General features: G+C 42.8%; 1 long non-coding RNA gene across 3 annotated transcripts in view; it reads left to right on the forward strand.

The window, feature by feature from the left end:
- Positions 1 to 29: 29 nt before the first annotated feature.
- LOC132328875 (uncharacterized) overlaps positions 30 to 21,553 on the forward strand; it is a 31,032-nt gene continuing 9,508 nt past the window's right edge. For 2 of the 3 annotated variants that reach the window (XR_009486909.1, XR_009486910.1), the window contains exons 1-3: positions 30 to 138; positions 5,397 to 5,490; positions 6,280 to 6,436. This is a non-coding gene — a long non-coding RNA (uncharacterized LOC132328875). Of the gene's footprint in view, positions 139 to 5,396; positions 5,491 to 6,279; positions 6,437 to 19,713; positions 20,142 to 21,553 lie in introns of those variants that run through there. The other variant, XR_009486911.1, reaches the window with a different exon arrangement.

Here is a 21,553-nt window from a genome sequence, read left to right on the forward strand (position 1 = left end):
GGAAAGGGAGAGGGCGGGCGCGCGCACCCGGCTCGCGGCCCCTCCAGGCGTCTGTGATTGGTCCGCGCGCGCGCGAGGGGAGCACGAGGCGCTCGCCCGCGGGGCGGGGGCTGAGCCTGAGGGGAACGCTGAGGGAAGGTGAGAAAGAGGGAGAGGGAGAGAGGGAAGAAACGAAAAAAAGGAGGGAGGGAGAGAGGGGACCCCTCATGGTGCTCTGTGCCGTGGAGCTGTCGCCGCTGGGTTCGCGGTGATGCGATGCTGGATGGAGCCGGCACCCCCTCAGGCAGGGCTGGCCTTGCTTAGGGTGCGCAACGCGCCGGTGTTATTCAGTCTGTGACGTGACACCAAAATATGTGGGAAATCCGTACGGTGCGAAGTGAGTCGCGGCAACGAACAATACGCTTCTTTAAAGTCCTCTCCTTACTGAAAGTTACCGAGTTACTTAGTTATTGTGTGAGGGCTGGTTCATGCCCTCTTGTCTCGTGGCACGGGAGAGGATCGAGCCTGAACAGAAGGGTAAAGCTACGGGAGCAAGAATAATGTCTACACACAGTGCTTTCGAGCTGAGTTTCTTATAGTTTTGGCATTGAAAATAGGGTTTCCTGTTTTGGCAAACCCCAGCACCTGCCTTAAGGTCCTTCCCCCTCAGCACCCGGGTGTGGGAGCGGTGATGTCACAGCCCGCTGGAGGAACCGCGGCTTTCCCGCCCCTCCAGCAGAGCGGGTAGGATTGTCGCCTAATATCTTATACACCACGTCATAAATGAGCAGTAAAGCAATAAATCCCTTTAAGCCTTGAACTAGCTCTGCACTTCCCTGATTTTTTTTTTTTTTCCTCCTCTGGCTGTTCACCCCGATGGTCTTTTTTTGTATACAAGAGACTTGCGGCCTTTTGTAATAAAAGTTGCAGTTATTGTGGTGAACATTGTTAAAGCTGGGGATTGCTGGGTTATGAGAGAGCTCCTGATAGGCTCCTTCCCTCACCCTTGCCCAATCTATTTCACCGAATGGGCCGCTCTCATTTTGTTGCATGCTTCACTTCGGCACTCTAGTGCTGGAAAACCCCCAAGGAGCCTACGGATTTTCTAGGAAATGGCAGGAAACCTCCAGAACTGACTTTGGAACAGGCTTTGTGCTGGCAAAGCAGCTTCAGCACAACCAAAGCTGTTTTGGCTGAGGCATACCAGACCCTAGTTAAGAGGAAGAGTGATGTATGAGTTAGGGATGCCAAAGTGGGACAGAAGAGACAGAGATTTCTTTTGTCTTTACACCTCAGCTCTTCATTTATGAAATAAAATCCTTTAACTCAGACACAGATTAGGATGCTGGAGAGGAGACATGCAGTTACTGCTGGAGATGGCTACTCAGGACTGCAGAGGAGTCCTTTCTTTTTCAGGACCCTGTTCAAGTACCTGTCAACATTACTGATGTTGAATAGCTAAACAGAAAAAAACATGTGGGAAGAAGTGGTGAAAATAGCAAAAAAATTTGCCTTACACACAGGCCCTTCTGTTTCTAAGTGCTCGAGCTTCACATTGGTTTGTCATGATAGCATGAATAACAGGACTTGGGGTTTTTTTCCTAATTAGAGTTATTTTACTGATTTTTTTTTCTATATTGCTATCAGTGTAAAAAGAAAAGGCAGTAAAATCAGAGAAAAGAAATGTTTGTTTTTCCTGGATATAGAGAAATCTACCCATTTTTATTAGACAAGAAAACTTCATCTTGTGGCTACTGCCGTTTCACTGTTATCCAAATGCTTTGCTTCAAAACCTCCAATAATCTCTTCCAATATGTCAGAGAATTTAAAAGAAGATAGGAAAATTATGAACTATTTTTTTATAACCTTTTATTACAACACACCCTTTCTTAGTGTAAGTTTAGCTCGGGTTTCAGTCCTTTAATGACTTCCCTTTTGATAAGTACTCTGGATCCATGTGAAGGCCACATGCGTGTTTCCTTTAGACGTTTGCTCTGCTCATGACACCATTTATTGGTTTCATGCTTTCTCAGTAGTGAGCAACTTACAGCCATTCATTGTTGATTTTCCAAAAAGGGTGTAACTCACTTGAAAACAGTTACACTGTGTTTTCCAACAAACACGGTCTCTCTCCTGGGGAGCCATGAGAGTGGACAGCACAATAAAGGCAAGAACAAAACACTCCTAAGAGAACCTGTGATATGCATAAGGTGAATAATCATAAGGGACTGCAGGTTTAGTTGATATGAAGGCAAATAGATATGTTACTTGCCGAAATTATTTTTATTTCATTATGTCTAAAAGTAAATATTGGTTATTGCTTAAGATTATGCTCATGTTTACATTGTGGGTAGGAGTTCTTTTAGCCACGGTACCCTGCATTGTACATTTCAAGTGTGGTTGACTGGAGTGGGCAGGAAGCAATGTGGCAGCTGTGGCACGAGCTTGCTCTGCCTGAAATCCTAGGCAGCAGTGCCAGAGATATGAACTCCATGATCTGAAAGCATGATTCAAAACTCAGCAGAGTATGTGGATAGTTAGGAAAAGAAATCTGCTCTTATCCAAGAAAATTTTCTGCTGTTATCCAAGAACTTCCCCAGTTTGGCTCAAAGCATTCAGGAGGAGCAATGCATCAGAAATTTATATTGATCTTCTTCATGCAGTATGCATTACACAGATCAACAGAGTGAGATACTCTCCTTAGAGAGCTACCAAGATGTACTTGTCATAAGTTTTAAGTCCACACTCAACTAAAACAGGAAAAAAGAAAACAAAACCATTTCTTTTACTTATATGTGCAATATTTTCCTGCTCCTGAAGAGAAATCAATTACACTTAGGTAATACTTGTAATCAAATTTAACAAAACTATGGCTTCTGCTAACTTCAGAATGTATTGAAACCCTAAAGGCATCAGAAAAAAAAAAAAACAACAAAACCTTAAAGAAGACAATTAAGTACTAAATTAGTGGCTCAAAAACTCCAAGACTGATTGACTAATTAAAATACTGAACTTGCGTTTGTGAAGTCTGATTACCTGCATTCTCAGCAGCAACTGATGTCCATTTCCATTTAGAAGTACATTGTTGTTAGGACCAATGCAATATCCTGTCCCATGGATTAGTCAATCACCCAGCCATCTTTTTCAGTAATGGGAAAAGGCAGACGTGTCTTCACGATCCTTATGTTGCATTTTACACCATAGCAACCAAGCTGCATTAGCACACTTTTGCAGCAGATGTGTGTTCTGTATTTATGTTCAACTTCTACTTCAATCTCATAGGTTAATTTGATGTAGCATCTAATAAGTGAGACCTATTAAGAGAATAATTCCTCAGCTGCCTGTATCCCCTGGATAACCTGGGTTTAAAGCCTGTGAAGGAAGTAACTGAGATAAGGAAGGTTAGGCTACAGACAAACACATAATGACTAATTCTGCTGTAAGCAAGGTACAAGCTGGACTAAGCTCCCTCTTCTTGTGTGAGCAGAGCTTTGAGCCTTTGTATGACCTATGCTGTCAGCATGGAGGGAGACAAAACTGCTTGTCACAGAAATCTCCTTCCTCTCCAACAGTAAAACACATTTTCTTTCTCTGTAATTTTCTTTGCCTTCAACTCCATACCATGAGCATGTAATCTGTTACTTCAATGGCTGAACAGAATATAATCGTCAGTGAATCCACTATGTCCTTTGAAGTAATGGAGACACTTCTGCAAGTCTTGAAGGAAATTTCTTTGTCATTGCCTGTGAATGTGGCCTTAATCATATATTCAATCAGGAAATAGTCAGTCATGTCTTGTCTATGACAGTATAATATGAGTCTTTTGTTAATTTATTAATTTGTGTCATTCAGTAAAGATTATTGAAATATTTTTTCTCATTTCTCTGAAAAACTTATATACCTGCAACAAAGGGAACTGCTGTTGGAATGATGCAGTTTTATGTGATTTTAGTCACATCAATTGCATAGAAACAGCAGATATTTCTTATTGCTCACAAAAAAGCTAAGTCTACAATTCTGACTCATAAAGCACTCAACTTTCTTTCACAAGTCTCTGTTTTATTCCAAGCAGCAGCAGATTTTACAGGCAAGATCAAATGCCATCTAAGGCCAGATCTGCCACATGGCATAGAGAGAATGACAGAATGCAGATACGTCTTTCAGCTGAAAAGCTTGCAGACATCATAATAGTAGTTGTTGATAAATTGTTGATTCTTTATGGACCAGTAGCAGGTTGATACTGAGTTTTTGAATCCCCTTTCTGAAGCTAGGCTGAGCCTAAGACTTAGACATGGCAACTGTGCAGTTGTTCCAGTCTGGGTGAGAGTTTGGGGCTGTCCTTGAGTCCCTCTGTGTCTTGGCTTACCTCCTCAGTGCACTGCTCAGAGGGGAGCATTTTGCCATAGCAAAGAACTCCCAGACTAGTCCTGCATTCAGGTTGCACTTGGAGCAGGGAGCCTGCTTTTGTTTTTCAAGTCCTTGCTTCTACATCTGGTAAAACACTTGCTGAATTTTAAACAAAAATGAAGGCTGCTGTTTCTTATTCCCTGCATCAATGGCCAAAAAAATGCTACTTTGAAAGACAGGGATTTGTAAGGTTTTCAGGTTTGTAGTTATGTTAGACACCTAGGCAAGATGCAGCTGCAAGACAGAGGCTGCACAGCTGTCCCCCTTTCCTCTTCCTCAGTGATAGGAAGGATGGTGGGATCATGGCAGACAACATTCTCCTAGATCTGTGTCTCCAGCAAAAATACTGCATGGAAAAGTAGACAATAAGCAGTCTAGGGAGAACAGAGGAGTATAATATTTCACCCAAAGCCCCCTTTGCTTGTCCCTTCCCAAAAGAATTTGCATCTTCTGTGCTTTGATGCTGTGATACAGAGAACTTCAGGACTAAATTTGAGACAATCATAGGTTGTTTCATTTTCCTGCTGTGTTTTCTAGTTTCCAGCACCAAATACTAGCCAAAAACCGAGGTGCAACTTTGGCCCTTGAAGTATCCCTGCCAGAGCACACAGGGTTAAGGAGGGTAAAGGGGAGGGATTTACCCTAGGCGCTGCTTGGTATTTGTGTCTCCTGTGAATGCAAGGGGTGTGTTCCACCAGAAACCAGCCCTATGAAAGGATAATATGCTCATTCATTTGCTATGTTGGTCTAAGGTAACCACAGAGACCTAGAGCTTGTACAGTGCCAGGTACTCCAAGCAGTACACTAAGATAACATTACCTGGCCCTAGTCCCAGAGAATGACTTTTCCCAGAGTCAAATTGACCAAGCCTGTATTATATTACAAGATGCTTAATTTCTTACTCTGCACTAATTTGGGTTTATTGAAGAAATATATCTGGGAAACCTTCTTAGGATCTCAGATTTAAAAATCCAGTAGTAATAAGCTAAATATTCTCTTACGTCTTTTAGCAACTGTAGCCTTGAAAGTCCTGGTTGTGACATGTACTGTGGTACAACACCAGCTTCAGATGTAGCTGCAACCCACAGAACAATACACCATGACGTGAGTATCACTTTTAAATACAGGCTCTCCAACATCTGCTTTACTTTTGGACAAGAGTCAAACTCTTCTACAGCCCTATCCCAGCACCGCCCCCCCACCATCCCCCCCACGATCCCGACAGAGTTCAAGAGTGCAGCCACGAAACCTCTGTCAAACGAGATTCTTGTAGCAACCTCCCTCCCCAGCCTGGGGACTGCGCAGAAATCCCCTTGCGAGGGAGTCCCTCCCAGCCTATGCTCAAAGAAGAAGAGTTGCTATAGTAACCAGTTCTCTACCTGCACGGAATTGGCTCTCTCTACCCTCTTAATCTTCTCTGGTTTTATTAGCTCTGAGCGAGAAGCAGCTTGTCAGGTCAGGGCTGTGCTTGGTTCTGCAGGCTGGAGGAATGCGTGGAAGGCACTGGAGGGGGCAGGGGGTCCTCAACCATCAGGTGGTTGTTGCTTGCTAGCTTTGCCTGATGAAGAATGTTCTGTGTGAGGGTTGCCAGCACTGTCGTTTTGTGACAGAGTCACATGAGCTGCAGAGGGACAGGCACTTTGCTTCCCCTTCTGCCCCAGCTTGTGGTGGAACCCTACTGTCAACTTGTCCAAGAACAGGCCTGCCACTTGCCATCTGTAGCCTTCCTTGCACATCCTTTGCAGCATCACTGGGATAAATTTCAGTGGAAAAAGAAACTGAATACAGTTTCTTTTCTTTGATAGCACATCTTTGCAACTCTTCCTAGGGTTAAAAATTACTGGAAAACACTGAGAAAATTCGAAACCATGCTAAATTTTATTTTTCCAATAGGTCTGCTGTGGCCAGGCATTAGACTAATAGTTTTCTGCATTATGAATTCCTTTGTGGAAGTGTATCACTGGGAGCCAAACAAACCTGCTGCAAGGAATAACATTCCAGACCCACCTCTACTTCTGCCTGTGCATCATGGACAAATTGCCTGCATAAGGTGAGGTGTGTTCCCCTGACAGCAAGCGGACTCAGGAGGATATGATGTGGTAACTAGGGAGGGAGAAAAAAGCCACAGAATTAACTACTGTAGATGTAGTTATGGCTACTAATAAAAGGCTGCAGAGAATCACGTAGGACAGAGCAGGTAGTGCACTATAACAAGGCACCAGGCACTGTCACTGCTTGTGTTAAATGCTCAGAGTCTGTGTGCTGTGAAGGACCCAAAAGCATTGACTGGACACTGGGACAGAGCCAGGAGCAAGCCGACTGGAAGACTTCCTTCTTATGTTCATGATGCTGCCATTCCCATGATAGTAAAAGGTCTATATTTAAGTACAACACAATAAAAAGATTCCAGAACACACCCACTTCAATATCTTGCTTGAACAACAGCCAGTAGTAAAATAGAAATGTGCATACATTTCTAAAGCATTTCAAAATTTATTATTGATCCAAATAATGAGGTAGGTCACCGACTTATCTTAGAATGATTTGGGCTTCTAAAATACCTTTTTTCCACTCTGTTTTTGCTTGTTATGCAACAATTCACTATGCTAAGCATGCATAGCAATGGACTAATAGCAAGCTGAAATAACTGATTTGCGATGGAACTTGCAACTCCAGTACTTCTGGTTATTCAGGCATGGTGCAGTTTCCCCCTATGTTAGGATGTAAAAAGGTGGATTCCAGATATGGTTTCCAGACACCATAGTTTTGACTCAGGTGCTGATTATACTTAAGCAATTGGCATCGCTTTTATGGCATTGTGGCAGTTTCTCATTTAAGACAAAGAATGGTTTCTAGCTGGTTATTTCCTTATGGGCCATTAAACCTCTAACAGTCAGCAGAGGTGGAGGTGGCAGAGGGAAGTTTTGGAATCTTTGGGGAGTCAAGCCTGCAGAAATGGTAGCAAGTGGAACTCTGCCTGGGGCAAGACACATGTTCTAGGCAAGAGCTTCACCTCTTCACCTCACTCAGACCCATTTGTTCCTTGCCAGTGATAACAATTAGCAGTCTGAGGTTAAAGAAAGGTCATTGAGTTAGAAAATGATTCCAAATAGACACAGTGTGATTATTCATGGTGAACTGACTGCCAAAGACGTGGTCACTGGACTTGGAGCACACACGTGGAGGGCAGACAGGGTAAACACAGGAGGGTCACCAGAACAAAGAGGTTTGAGGGGCTGGCCGTGTTCTTCCTCACACACATGCACACACATTGATTTCAAGTGCTCTAGCCTGAAACCTAGAAAACTGCAGGTCTTGTCTGTTTTACATAGACACTGACAATTTCTTAGCCTATCTGATGAGATTTAAGTCATAATGCTATTTGTAGGAGGAAACATCAATCCAAATTTTCTGTGCTCATTTCGTATATATATATATATATATATATATATATATATATATATATATATATATATATATATAATTTAAAATCTCTCAGAAATCAAATAACATTTTTAAAGTCTGTCTTCTGACCTAGTATCTTTGACTAACAATATCTTGTTATTGTACAGGTCTTTGGACTTTCAATAATCTTTTAATTGCTATATTGGCATAAAATGAGTGGAGTGGATTTTTGTGTGAAACACTTAAAATCATCCAGATGAATGGCCTTCCTTCAGAAACAGTCACTGATAATGCCCGGGAGGTGAGGGTAACTTTATAGACAGCCAGAGTGATATTGTGATATGCCTAAACTACCAAAACGTAACAGCTGTAGACTGGTTTTTGACCCCAGAATTAAGCTGACTGTTAATTATTACCAGAATAGTGCTGTACACTACAGAGCTTTTTAATGTGAAATTTTGTAAGTAACTAATTTAATCCTAATTTGTTTCCATTTTGAAACACTCATGATAACAATTACTTATGATAACTATAAAATACTGGTCACCAAGAAATTAATCCAGATTAGAAACCCTCTGAAAACAGAATGAAACCCACTGCCTCCTTAAGCAGAGCACATAGTACTCAGTTACAGGTATTTAACAGATTTATGAATTAAATGCAAGATGAAAGAATTAATTTCCCCTTTCCATTCTGATGATAACACGTGCCAACTGAATTTACAAATCTGGTTTGTTATATATTAACCAGTCATCTGGGAATCTGATTGAGTAACACAGCAGTTGTTGCAATACCAAGACTGCCATATAAATCATGCCTGAGTCCTAAGTCAATATTGGTTCAAATATTGATTCCCATGAGAGATAGGGCTGCAGTTGAAGAGGTTACAGGTGCTGACTGAACCACTTCAGAGAGGACTGCTCCCTCTGGGCTCATTTGAGATCGACATCAAAGTGCTCACTTCAGTTTGAATTCACGAGAACAGAGCGTTTGCCTTCACTTTTGATACTGACACTCTCTATCAGAACCTAGTTTTGATGTGCTAAAATCAAAGGTATCACATCATGTTTGAGTACTAAGTTATTCAGTTATTTACACTCCAGAGAGATATAGCATCTGGGAAGAGGAGAGTGTGACACAAGAAGTTATTCTTTATGGGGCACTAAAAGCAGGAAGGGAGGGGGACATGGAGGTACATTTTCTGGCTTGTGGATTCCTGCTTATATATTTTGCTACCCAAAAACAAATGAACAAGCAGAAAAATGAATGTGAAGTTAAGGAAACATTGAACATCAAAATGAAAAATTTTCTTCAACACTTTGGAAAATAGGAGTCTCTCGTCAGTTGGAGGAAGCTCCAAGCAGTTGGAAGGGAAAAGGAGTGCAGCATGCAACTGGTTTTTACTCTAATAAGAGGTATTGTGAGCCACATCTACACAGGCAATCTGCTCTTCCATTGCAATACAGTGATTTCCCTCGCTTAGCCTTGAATCCCAACTGTTCTTCTGAGTAGGACAAGCACAGATCCTTCTGGATACATTTCACAGTTAGAGATCTAAACAAGAATGAGTTTCCCCAGTCTCTTGGGCACTGCTGTCTTGGCAAGTCCTTTGGCAGCAGTTAGAGAAAAGAGCATGTATATTCCATTCAAACCAGTCTGAATCAGTGGACTATGAATAACATAAACCAGGTGCTCTAAATCTGCATGTGTTGGAGATACTCTAAGAGTAGCTCTGTAATTGCAGTATTGACTAAATGAGTTGATAGGAAAAGGGTTTATACCACAAAAATGAAGATTCTCTTCTGAGCAATTTAAGATGAGTACAATTACATAAAAACCACTCAACCTGGCCTACTTCTATCTCTTAGAATAGTTCATTGTTTCTATTATTTAAAGGCACAGAAAACAAATCTATGCATTATCTTGGCTTTCAGACTAGCACTGTTTTCTTAATAATATTTTTAACAACTCTGTTGGAATCAATGCTTAGAGCATTGCACCACATGAGACATGATGTAAATCATAACATTTGGAAGTAAATAATACCTAACTAGTTACTGAATTCAGACTAATTAAAATAATAGAATGTCCTGAGCTGGAAGGGACCCATGAGAATCATAAAATCCAACTTCTGACTGCATGCAGAGCAGCCTTAAAAAAGGGTGAACAATCTAAGCGAGTTGCCCAAATGCTTCTTGAGTAGCGACAGGCTTGGTGCCATGACCGCTTCTCTGGAAAGCCTGTTCCAGTGCTTGAACACCCCTTCGGTGAAGAACTTTTTCCTAATATCTAACTAGCCCAGCAAAACATTCTCTAGGTGGCATCTTTACTGTGATATGCTTCCTACAATGCCATAGTACATAGCAGAAAATTGTTCCTTGAACTCTGTGCAGACTCTTCTTGCCACAGACATGTCCCATGCATGCCGAACTGAATACTTTCGGCTTGCAGTATCTGCTGTGGTTGAGCCTCCCTACCCTCCACGGAATGAAGAACAGAGCAAATTCAGTAATCTCTCCATTCCTTCTAATTGCCAATAGCTGTAAGACAAAATGCCTTCATGTAAGACAAAATGCCTTCATGTATCATTCCTCAGTATGTTGTGCAATTTTAAACCCCTTCCTTACAAATGCAGTTAGCAGATTGCTCTGAATTGCACAATCGGTTCCTTTGTCCACTGGTTGACAAACTAGTGAGGTATTAAGGATCATTTTTGCTATTGCCATCCAGCTTCTGCAGCTGAAACAAACATGGTGGTTCCCAGCTTCTTGTAGCCATATTTTTTCCCCTATATCAGTCGCAGGAATTCAGTTTGCCAGTCCTCTTCAAAATGAGCTTCCATTTTGGAATAGGATTTGGCCAAGTGGAGGTCTGGCTTAGCTTCTCTTCAAACTTTGACATGGGCTTGGCAAATCCACCACCTTGGAAGAGCAAAGGACCTCCAGTAGCAGCATATGGGACCTCTCTGCGGTGAATTCCAGTAAGACATCAGGGATCTCAGCTATACAGCTCATCAAAACATGTCATGCCTCACAGCCAAACATCTGATGATGCACAGAGTGATTCATTGCTGCATCTGGACAGGAGGATGAGAGTGACCACAGCACTTATTCCTCTGCATATCATTGTGGGATCTGTGCCCCAGCAGCCTGGGAAAGCTTGTGCTGCCATTTGTAGAAATACCAGCAGCAGATTCAGCAGCAGCTTGGAGAACCAAAGCTGTGTGGTACCCAATAGAATCACAGCTACATTAGACATACACTGAAACAACTAATTTAGGCACTACAAGAAGTGCTGCTTTGGACCCGATGCGCACCTTTTCTGCTGAGAAAAACAAAAGATCTCCTGAGCTAATTTGCAGTTCTCAGCACCACATGGGAGCAGAGAAAGTATTGTAAGCAAGGTGTGATTGATTGCTGTGTCATTTCCTCTCCCCCCTTCTCTAGTGCTGGGTTGAAGCGGGCAATTTTGTACCAGTGACTCAGCCATTACTTTATGTAGGGGATTTTCTCCCAGCTTCTCAACAATAGCATATAAGAGTAGTGTGCTTTCTGGGCATGCAAAGTATCAAAATACTCTATCTCAGCAATTTGTTCTGCTGTGAGAAATAATTCTAGCTCATTAACCATTTAAAGCAAAAATTATTGTAATTCCAGGTTTGCACAAGAACAGGAAAAAGTCCTACTTAATTTTGACTCCAAGCACAATATCCATAAGATTCCTGTCACTTGGAGGTTTTGGGACTGGCTTACAGAGCATTCAAATAAGAATAAGCTCTTCCAAACAAAAGTCCTAAATTTGTTTTCTTATTCTTGCACATAGATTTTGCCACACATTGTTTTGCAAGGCTCTTTGAAACCTGCATTTATGCTAAATGAAAAGCTAGTGGATAAGAATTTTTTTTTTCCTCATGGAATAATGAAAAAGCCTATTTAAACCTTTGTAAAAAGTTTCCTTCTTTCACTTATGCATGCCAAGGCTATGGCTGCCAAGGCTATTGCTAAGAATGGTTTGATTCAGGGACGGATAAGTTGCTTAGCACACTGACGGGGTGTGTAGGATGTCAGTAAGATACTCCCCATGCAGAATCTTTGAACTGTGCAGCTATCCTCTTGTCTTGTGACTAGAAAATTGTACAAGAGGACAATTCCCCTCCTCCTGGAGGTTCATTGTTGAGAACACGACAACAAAACAAACAGCCACATAGTGTGTCAACACAAAGCAGAGCCAGGCCACCTCTTCCCTGTTATTTACCTATTTGGCTTGGGACATCCTATATTTGTCTTTAGAAGCACACCAGCGTCCTCTTACCTGCCTGGCCATTGCTGTTGCCTGGCACAGCCCCAGCAGTCCTGTTATCCCAAGGAGGTGAGAGGCAGAGGTCCAGCAGTGATGGCACCAGGTTGGATCAGGCCATTCTGGCATTTGTGCATGACCAGTCTGTCAATGCACCCTAAGGGATGCTGCCAATCCTGCCTCTTGCTACCCTTCAAAATTGCTCCTCGTGGCTGCATGGCTGCATGCCACAGTAAGACACTGCTCAGTTAAAGTTCAAACTGAATTTGCAGCCAAAAAAAACAACTCCTGGTCCCTTCCTGTCCTGGATTAGAATGACTTCAAAACAAATAGGGTGACCTCAAAAAACAAAAATAGAAGTGCTCTGCAGTCATCACCTGCCTTCCTAGAAAATTCAATTTCCATCATTTGCACCTACTGGCAAGCCTCACAGGAGCTTTGTTTTTGTAAGGCTACACAGTCCAGCAAGCTGGCCCTGAAATGGATGACTTGCTGCCTGCAATGTTGTGTCCCTCACACTGAAGCCTACAGGGTCTGTTACACCCATTTTTCCCTATTGAAAAACCATCCATCTTTGTGTAAAGTTGGTAGAGTCACAATCTGAAAAGGATTTTTTTTTCCTAATAGGATTTCATTTACACTTTTATTGTGATCTACATCTTCCTTTCCCAGTGCAGAATGACTTGGGTCTTAGGATCTCCTCTGGGATTTTATTACACCAAGGGTGGAATTTCACCACAGACATCTGTGTCTTGGCTCAGACCAAACTCCTGTGGGCAGTCAACAGCACCAAGGGCAAGGTTCACTTAACCCTGAAAATTTTTCAAACAACTGCTAGTTTCTTTCCTTTGGCTATTAAAGAAACCCAGACTGGCTAGCTTGGTGTACACCTCTACTTCGCAGATATCTAGAATGATGACGTACACCATGGAAAGTGACTCTGAATTCTTTCTGAACAGCATTTACTCTCCTGATTATATTCTCTCAGTTCACACAAATGAAGGGAAAGCTAAGCATGCCAGGAGAATGCTCTTTTTTTCCAGCAGAAGGCCAGACTTCCTTTTGGTTTGTAACCTTTGCAGTAAGGTTTCTTTCTTTTAAAGGACAAACATATGAGATTAGAGCCACCAAATTTCTGTATAGTCCTCAACACCTTGGGTGAGACAGTCTCTGTAATGTCCTTAAAGAGCATTTGCACTCCAGAGAGATGCGAAGTGCTTGCACAAGGATCAGTCCATGTGTTTTTCCAGTTCTGGCCCTTACAGGGGCTTTTTGGTCAGACACATCATTTGTCTTCCTTGGTTTCAAACTTGGCAACTTGTTTGTGATAAGGCCCTCTGGAAACGACAGAAGACTGTCATGCACATACAGATGAAGAAGAGGTAGCAACTGCTAGAGGCAGCAACACTTAGCTGTGAAAAGTCTACCATGTCTTAACGGCAGAAGCAAGCTAGGACAGAAGGGAGCTGTTGCAGATTTGCACTGGGAGGGTGGGAATGTGTGTTGGCCTGCTGGGAAGAGGGTAGAGGGCTTGTTTTTAGATGATGGCCAAGATTAGGTAGACCAGGTTGTTTGGGGAGGGATGAAGGTGTCTGTGTCTCCTTGTCTCTTCAGAAAAGAGCTAGAGAAGTATCAGCATCAGCACAAAGACTGAGCACACATGCTGCAAAGGGAGAAAGGATGGTATTTTCTGGTTTAGCCTAGTTGTTGCTTTTGGCTGATAACCAGTAAAAATAGAACTTTACTGTTATTATTACCACATTTGAGAGATCAGTGTGAAGGACAATCCTGCCACCAGATAGAGAGTAACAGGAGAGAATCTAATAGTTCCCTCCTATCCTTTTCTCTTAGACTGTGCTAAAATGATAACACTTCCTTATCTGCAAACTAACAATAGCCCTGCAGCAGCATAGGAAAGTTAAACAAGCTTTGAGTAAAGGGGATGTAGAGATTACCCCTAGGCACTGACTAAAGGTATAAACCACATATTCTTCTGGGGAAAAAAGTCAGCCTGCAAAAGGAACAAGTTTTGAGGTGTTACTCCCTTAAAACTGTAGTCTTGTGGCTCATCATATTCCACCTTCAAATATCTCCCCAGGGTGCTGGTCACAGGCTAGCAAGATCACAGACATGAAGTTTTTTGCCTTTAGATCAGAATGTATCCCCTGTCAATAGCAGATAATGCTCTAGCAGTGGATTTCATCAGTGCAATAACAAAAATAGGAAAGAAACCCTGACATTGAGCCAGCCATCAATAGACAGGCACAGCATGGTGACTGATCTAACATGCCCCCAGGAACTGTCCTGCTATGGAGAGGTTTCCTGCACATGGCGGGGCAGGGCTGGGAAATTCCTGCTCTTTTATTTATGTTTAGAATCAGGTAGTTTGCAGCTGAATGGTAAATTCTTTCAAAGCATTCTTAAAGGAAATATAGAAATGTAGCTTGGAGCATGTAGTTTACATGCTAGAACTGCATCAGCTCTGAATAACTCCACTGCACTGCTTTATGCAAAGCAGAATAGAATCCCTCTACTTCTTAGAAAGCTTTTGTGCTGCCAGTTACTGAAATCACAGACAATACATTTTGCATTGTACTTGTATGATTCTCCTCCCATGCTATATCAACTTATTTCAAATATTACAGACTTCTGGGGAGAGCTCTGTTCCAAGATGTACTTTTTAAATGTTCTTAGCTTTCCTCTCTGTGAGGTGTATGGTGTGCTCTTCCACACCCACCCTTTGGCCTTGAGAAGCCAGTCCCTTAACAAACCGTGCCACGCTCTGTTTGTTTTAGTAATTCTTACCCAAGGTCTTTATCTTAGAATCCTGTTTGTGCAGCTTTGGACAAGATTCAGTACTTGGAGGGGAGGGTGAGTGAGGTGGGAAAGATTTTTTAGTGCCTTTAGTATTTAATATGTTATCTCACCTGTGACTATTAAGTAGATGATTTACAAGCTTGTTGACACTGAGATGGTGTGAGTTTCTGCCCCTTACAGTAGATGCAAACACAGCTTGAAAGAGCAGCTACAGGAGGGGTAAGGGCTACAGAGAAGTACAGTTTCCAGCCTGTGCACAAAGCACCCAGGAAATCTTTGAAGAAAACACCTTGGTTGGTAGCCTACTGCAAGCCCTTCCCCTGCTCCTGGCAGGTCTGTTCACAACAGCAGCACATTAAAATTACATCTATCTTCTCTTGCAGCTGCAAATTCACAGCTTACAGTGCTACTCCACGCAGCAAATATACTAGAGAGAGTTGTATGTCAGTCCCTGACCAGGACACACTTACCAAGGCCAGGCTGCTGCAGTCTGAGCAGCATGAGCTGCTGCTGTGGGAGCTTAGCAGCACAGTGCTGGAATGCCTGGAATGTTTCAGTCAGCAGGTACTTCAGAGATCCTTCTCTAGGAAATGCTTGCACTTCTCATAGAAGTAGTCCCCCAGCCCACTGCCCCTCTGAGACAGTAACAGTGGGCTCCCTCTTCTCCCCTCCAAGTGCCACACAAATCAAAATTTTCTCTCCAGCTCCAGTGTTAACCCCAGCTCCCCTTTGTGAGGCAGAATCACCATGTGAAATGAAAATTCCACAAATCTGCACCATACCAATGTCTTTCTAAACATACTGTGGGTCTGGATACAACCTTGGAAGGCAGGCTGGATCATTTTAGAGAATGATCCCCTCCACAGCTGTGGGGCCAAATGCTTGCAACCCATCAATTCAACAGCTCCCAACAGCCAGAAAAAGAAGTTACTCATCTGCCTGTTTCAGGCAAGAAAAGCTATCATAGTTTTAAAGACCATCTCTGCTTTTGTAAGAATCTTTCCTATGCTGCCTCCATCTTCCCCTGCCTATCCAAAACTGAAACACATTGCAGACACTAAGAGTTAAATTTTCTGATGAGCACTTCTCTGATTTCCCATATCTTTTAAACTTCCCACCTCTGCAAACCAGTGCTTGGTAAAAGACCTTTGTCCCTACCACACTAATCACCAGCCCAGCATATCAAGGACTTGCTCTCCAGTGTCTAGGGCTGTTGTGGGAAAGGAGATACAGTATGGAGCCCTCTTTAATGCATCCTAAAAACATTTCCTGAACTATTCTAACTGTGAAATACCTCTGTCCATTGGATTAATTCTTATAAGTTCTGGACAGATAAAATGACTGTCAAAAAACATCTTTTGCTTGTTTATAATTGGTTAAGAAACTTCACTTCTAGAAGGGAAGAATGTAAATCACTGTAGCTGGCACTTGAATTGACAGGAAGGGTAGAGGTGTCAGTTTGAGGGGAAATGAAAGCAGGGCTAGTTGTCAACTTAGCAGTGCAAACCTCTGGAAAAACACCAGTCAATAACATTTCCTTTCTTGTCTCTGGGTTCACTTGTATTACTTGAAACAAGATGCCGTCAACCAAATCAAACACTTGAGGTTCTATACCACCATCTGCCCCATTCATGAGATTTGAGTTAGGAACACACAACCAGGGACAATTGAACCAGCTATTCCAAAATACCTTTTAGTGATCCTGTGCAACTACAGGTCTCCTAAGTAAGCTGTAGATAAATGTCTTGTACACAGGCAGGATGTGCAGAGTCTTCTGAAAGAAGAATTAAAGCAAATTTCAGTGTTTCATACACAGTTGCAGGCACAGTTAATTGACTTGCTGAATATAAAATACTATTTTAACATATAAATATGAGAGGAAGGAAGAAATCAATTCACTTAACTCTAATTTTCTCTATGCTGGCAATCTACTAAAATCCAATAACCTTGGTGTTCAAATGAGAGATTCCTCCAATGTTCAACCCATTTGTTGTCACTGTTGACCTATAGCACTGGCAGAGGGCAGCTCAATCCTTCCCAGGCATGTAGGCATTTGGAAAGGCTTGTTAGAGAGGATGCCTCCATCTGAGTACCATGAAACCACTCCTGAGACAAGCTGCTGCTGCCTGGCTTAGCAGGAAAAGGTCTCTGCCAAAGCCATCGGGTTGGGGATCCCCCAGTGTGGCAGTTAGAGACAGAGCTGCAGTCCTGAGCCAAGGAGCCTGGGTACCAAAGCTGCAGCCCCAGCACTGCTGAGAGGTGGGGTGGCACTCCCAGCTGGAACGTCCAGCACTGTAGCATGCCAGGCAAGCTGCCTTGGCCAGGTTTCCCAAATGCTGTACCCAGAGACAGATTGTATTCAGCATGCCCTGCACAGAGAACACCACTGTTGTGCTGCAGCTACTCTTCTAGGACCCAATGTCACACTCAAATCCTGAGCAAAGGGAGAAATCCGTCTGCCAAGGACGCATCTAGCAAAGCTCTGAACTGCAACAGGATGGGCAGTGCCCAGTCAGGTGCTTCCTGTTCATTTTGTACTCTTGTAGGCAAGTGAATCCATCCTCAACTTTTCCCTGAAGCAAAGATGAGTAATGGGGCCCTACCTAGATTGCTAAAGGGAAAGTAGGGCCTATCCTCCATGTACACTGGAATGAACTTGAGGATAAAGGTAAGAAACAGCCACCTGAGCTCTTGCATACCACTTCTGGGGCCCAAGAGAGAGTTACATCAGCAAAATTAGGGCAGCTTCAAGGTTTTATTAACTCAACAGTGCACTGACATCCACACTACAAGCTTTGTTGAACCTGCCAAGTGTGTGGTGGTAGGACAGATTTCACTCAGTCTCTCAGTGGGTCTGCCTCTGACTAGAACTTCAAAGAAGATGAAAAATGTTACCTGCTCAGACTAGTTTGCATGGAAGGTGCCACAAATGTTAGAGGAGGAGTTAATTTGACATGTCTTAACTTGTACAGAGAGAGGAATTTCCTTTAAATCATTATCAGTCTACCAGTCATAAAATCTCAGATTTCTGTTTGTGCACGACACTTCTTCAAACAAAGGTATTATACTGTATGTATAGTTAAAGTCCAGACTCTGGGGAACTGCAAAGTTGATCATGTCTTCTGAAGAAATGGCTTCTCAAAGAAAACCCAACTGTAGAGAAAGGGCAAAATTTTTCACCAAACTGGAAGAGGAAACAGAAAAATCCCTTACTCTTGTATTTCTGCTTTCTACCACATGGTGTGATTGCTTATGCCTTCCACTGCATGAGAAAATGGTTGCACAGTTGCCTGGAAATCTCAGTGCAAGGTCCCTCCACCTTAGCACAGTTGAGTCTTGTTAATCTTTCCAAGGTCTCCGCTTTCTGCTGTCTGTTGCCCTTCCTTCTCCTGGGCTATCACTGTCTGTTATTCTCTCCTGCCAAGGTCACTCTTACCTCTGTGCTTGTTTCATTCTTTCTACCTTCTCCTAGGCCATCATTGTCTGTAATTCTCTCCTGCCAAGGTCACTCTTACCTCTGTGCTTGTTCCATTCTTTCTACCTTCTCCCCCTTTCTCCTGTTACCATCTTTCATACAAATGCCACTCACTTTTTCTGTTGTCTCTTGCTAACTCATCCAGTCTTTATCCCTTTCTAGAGCAACTGAAAGGCAGGACATTGGTAGAAATAGGTGAAAAACAGGTTTCAGACTTGGCTACAGGACCAGTATTTCTGCTGTCCCTCATAAGTGGAAGTCTTTGCAAAGAGACTTTGCCTTTCTGCTCTGGGTGAAGACATTGTGTTCTCACACAGCGTCTAAGTTTGCAACAAAAAGGTTTGTACATGCTGACTGTAAGAGCAGGGGAGAGACAGAGCAGGAAGGGCTGGGAAGCTGTGTCAGTTTGAACTGCAGCAAATAGTACTTCCAACTGGGAACAAGAGCAGTCCATGGTGTCAGCTGCTCTATTTCTGATTCACAGCTCAGGAGGCCTCTTTTTCCACAGCCTCATGTTCAGCAGGTAGCATGGCACATGCACTTCTGTAAATGCCAAAGCAGACAAGCGATGCTCACTCACTGGCAGTAGTCTGACTATTGATATTTCAAAATTAGGGATTCAGCTCCATCCCTGCACGCTGACTGCAGCAGCTTAAAGCACTGTCACCACCCTTGCTGCATGGTTTGCTCTCAGTGCATGAGTGACATAGAGTCCTCTCAGTGCCCCAGAAGCAGGACAATAGCACAGGATTTACAGAGCCTGAGGGAATGATTTGCTGGAGCATACAGTGTTGGCCTGGTGCCACTACCATGGAGGTCAGGGTCGAATCAGCCATTGGCTTATGAAGCAGCTGGTACTATTGAAAAATGCCACCCTTGGGCTCTGTGAACTTGGGCTGCTTTCGCTATCCCACAGTAGAATTGAAAACATCTTTCATCTGCAGCACTGTGGAGAGGATGGGCAGTAGAGAAGAGCTATCTAAACAAATGTCCTTTTCTTCCTTCTTCCTTCTTCTTAATAGCACTGGGAATCTGCCCTTTAACCAGACTCCTACACAAACTGACAAAATCACAACCCTTTAAACAGAAACTTCTTTCCTACATAGATTTGTATGCAAGTAAAAGTGAGAGAGCCTGGCAGTTTTCAGAACCCATCTAAGGCCACATCCAAAATTTCAGTTGAACTTGGCTTCTTGCAAGAACCTATCCTTTTGGTAGTTTTTCTCCATGTTTAAATAAATGCCCAGACTCAAGCAAAAAGGGACACAATGAAAATCCTGGGAGACCCACTATGCATGACTGTCACAGTTTAAGCATCACTGTTCTGCTTTTAGATACAGACATCCAGGAACTGCAATGCCAGCAAGTAGAAGGAACATCTGAAAATAACTTTAAAACTTAAGACACACAATTCAAGTAATGAAGCATGGAAGCAAAGAGCTAAAAAGACATTAAAATGAAGCCTAAAGAGACTGGCCAACATCAACAGACAAAATCTGCTGCACACCCAGCGTTAACAGGAAGCAGGAATTCCTTGCCTAGGGATGTCTTCTGAACAAAAAGATTATAAGACTGAGATTATAAACTGTCTTAAGAGTCTTGTCCCTTGGGTGGCACCAGCCAACAGGTCTGTGCTGACATGGCAAAATGAAGTAATACATGCTCTTATCTCAGAGCACATTACAAGGCTGAGGTGGAGATTGTATTTATATTAATATTCATGTCATGCTTTTTTCAATAAAAATGTAATTCTATGGCCGTATAGTGATTGTTCAGCTGTGGAGGTCCAGAGTCTAAGGTCAGGCCTTCATAAATAGGAATTTACTCATGCTCAGCTGACTGATGTTGCCCTTTGAATGGACACATAATGATATGAGTTAAACTGCCTTACCCATTTCCACCTCCTTCCCTTTTTATACCATTTTTTCAATGCAACCTGGAAGCAGAGATGACAACTCAGACCTGCAAGAGTGAACTTTGGCTGCTGTGTGAAATGTTTACCCTGACTGCTGTGTAGTGTCACCCTCCAGGCTGCAAAATCAACATGAACTACATGATCTGATGATTCAGATAACACTCAACAGAGACAGAGCAAACTGTCATACTCCAACCAGTGCCTCGTGAACTGCAGCACTGCTCAGGTGTAATATACCGCTCCACCCGAAGAAAGGACACACACAGCTTCACATCTCACATAAAAGACCATGTAAGCATGGCCTAGATACTGTTAAATGGGAACAGAGGGGGCTGCTCACAACACAAGCTTTTTTGCAGGTGCTTTAGCATGGCTGCTTGTACTAACTTAAAAGAGGCAATACTCTTAAAAGTTTTCCCTGTTTCAGGCTATGGCTCTAGAACAGCAGTATCCTAGGAGTGCTGTTAGCACCGATACCTTGTGCTGTCCTCAATCTGTCCTTCAGAACTCTGCCCGATGCTCCCTGGAAAATTTCCCAGTGGTTCAGCTGACAGTAGCATTAAAAATCACAGCATGTGTCTGTAGTCTTTGTATCAGACATTCAGATAGCACACTGCAGAGATGCAATTGTTGCAGCTATGTGCTCTTAAAATACTGCATCTCTCCCAGGGAATGTCTTTACCAGAGATGACCAGCTCTAAGCAGGCAGCTGCAGATCTCATCCAGTGAAAACAGTTCATTCCCCTAACAGCTTTATAACTTCAAATCTTTGCTGCAAAATCCCCTACTCAAGTTTTGCCCTTAATTTGAGGGTCATCCATACACAAAACCTCTTTGATCTTTTCAGTGGCACACCAACATAAAGAGTAATACTATTTTTCATGCCAGTCACTGCTGTGACAGCCTCCCTGGCACACTAATTTCCCAGGAATGCTGTTGAACAGATACCTTGTGCTGTCCTCCTCATCTTGTCCTTGAGAATTCTGCCCATTATTCCTTGGAAATTTTCCCAGAGTGGTTCAGCTTACAGCAGTGCTAAGAATCACAGCACATGTCAGTAGGTGGTTTTATATCAGGGGCACTGGGATACAATGCAGCAGAGGCTTGGGTATCACAAAGTTAGCTCTGTTACATCCCCCACCTTCGTTATTTTAAAAAGAAAGAAGAAAAGGAAGGAATAAATAGTGAAGTAAGTCAACAAGAAACCACAATCCATTCCTCAAGTGGTAACCAGGCTACTGTGCTTTGGAACTTTTCCT

Source organism: Haemorhous mexicanus, chromosome 6 (assembly GCF_027477595.1).
Source record: "Haemorhous mexicanus isolate bHaeMex1 chromosome 6, bHaeMex1.pri, whole genome shotgun sequence".
In the NCBI taxonomy this organism is placed as follows: Eukaryota; Metazoa; Chordata; class Aves; order Passeriformes; family Fringillidae; genus Haemorhous; species Haemorhous mexicanus.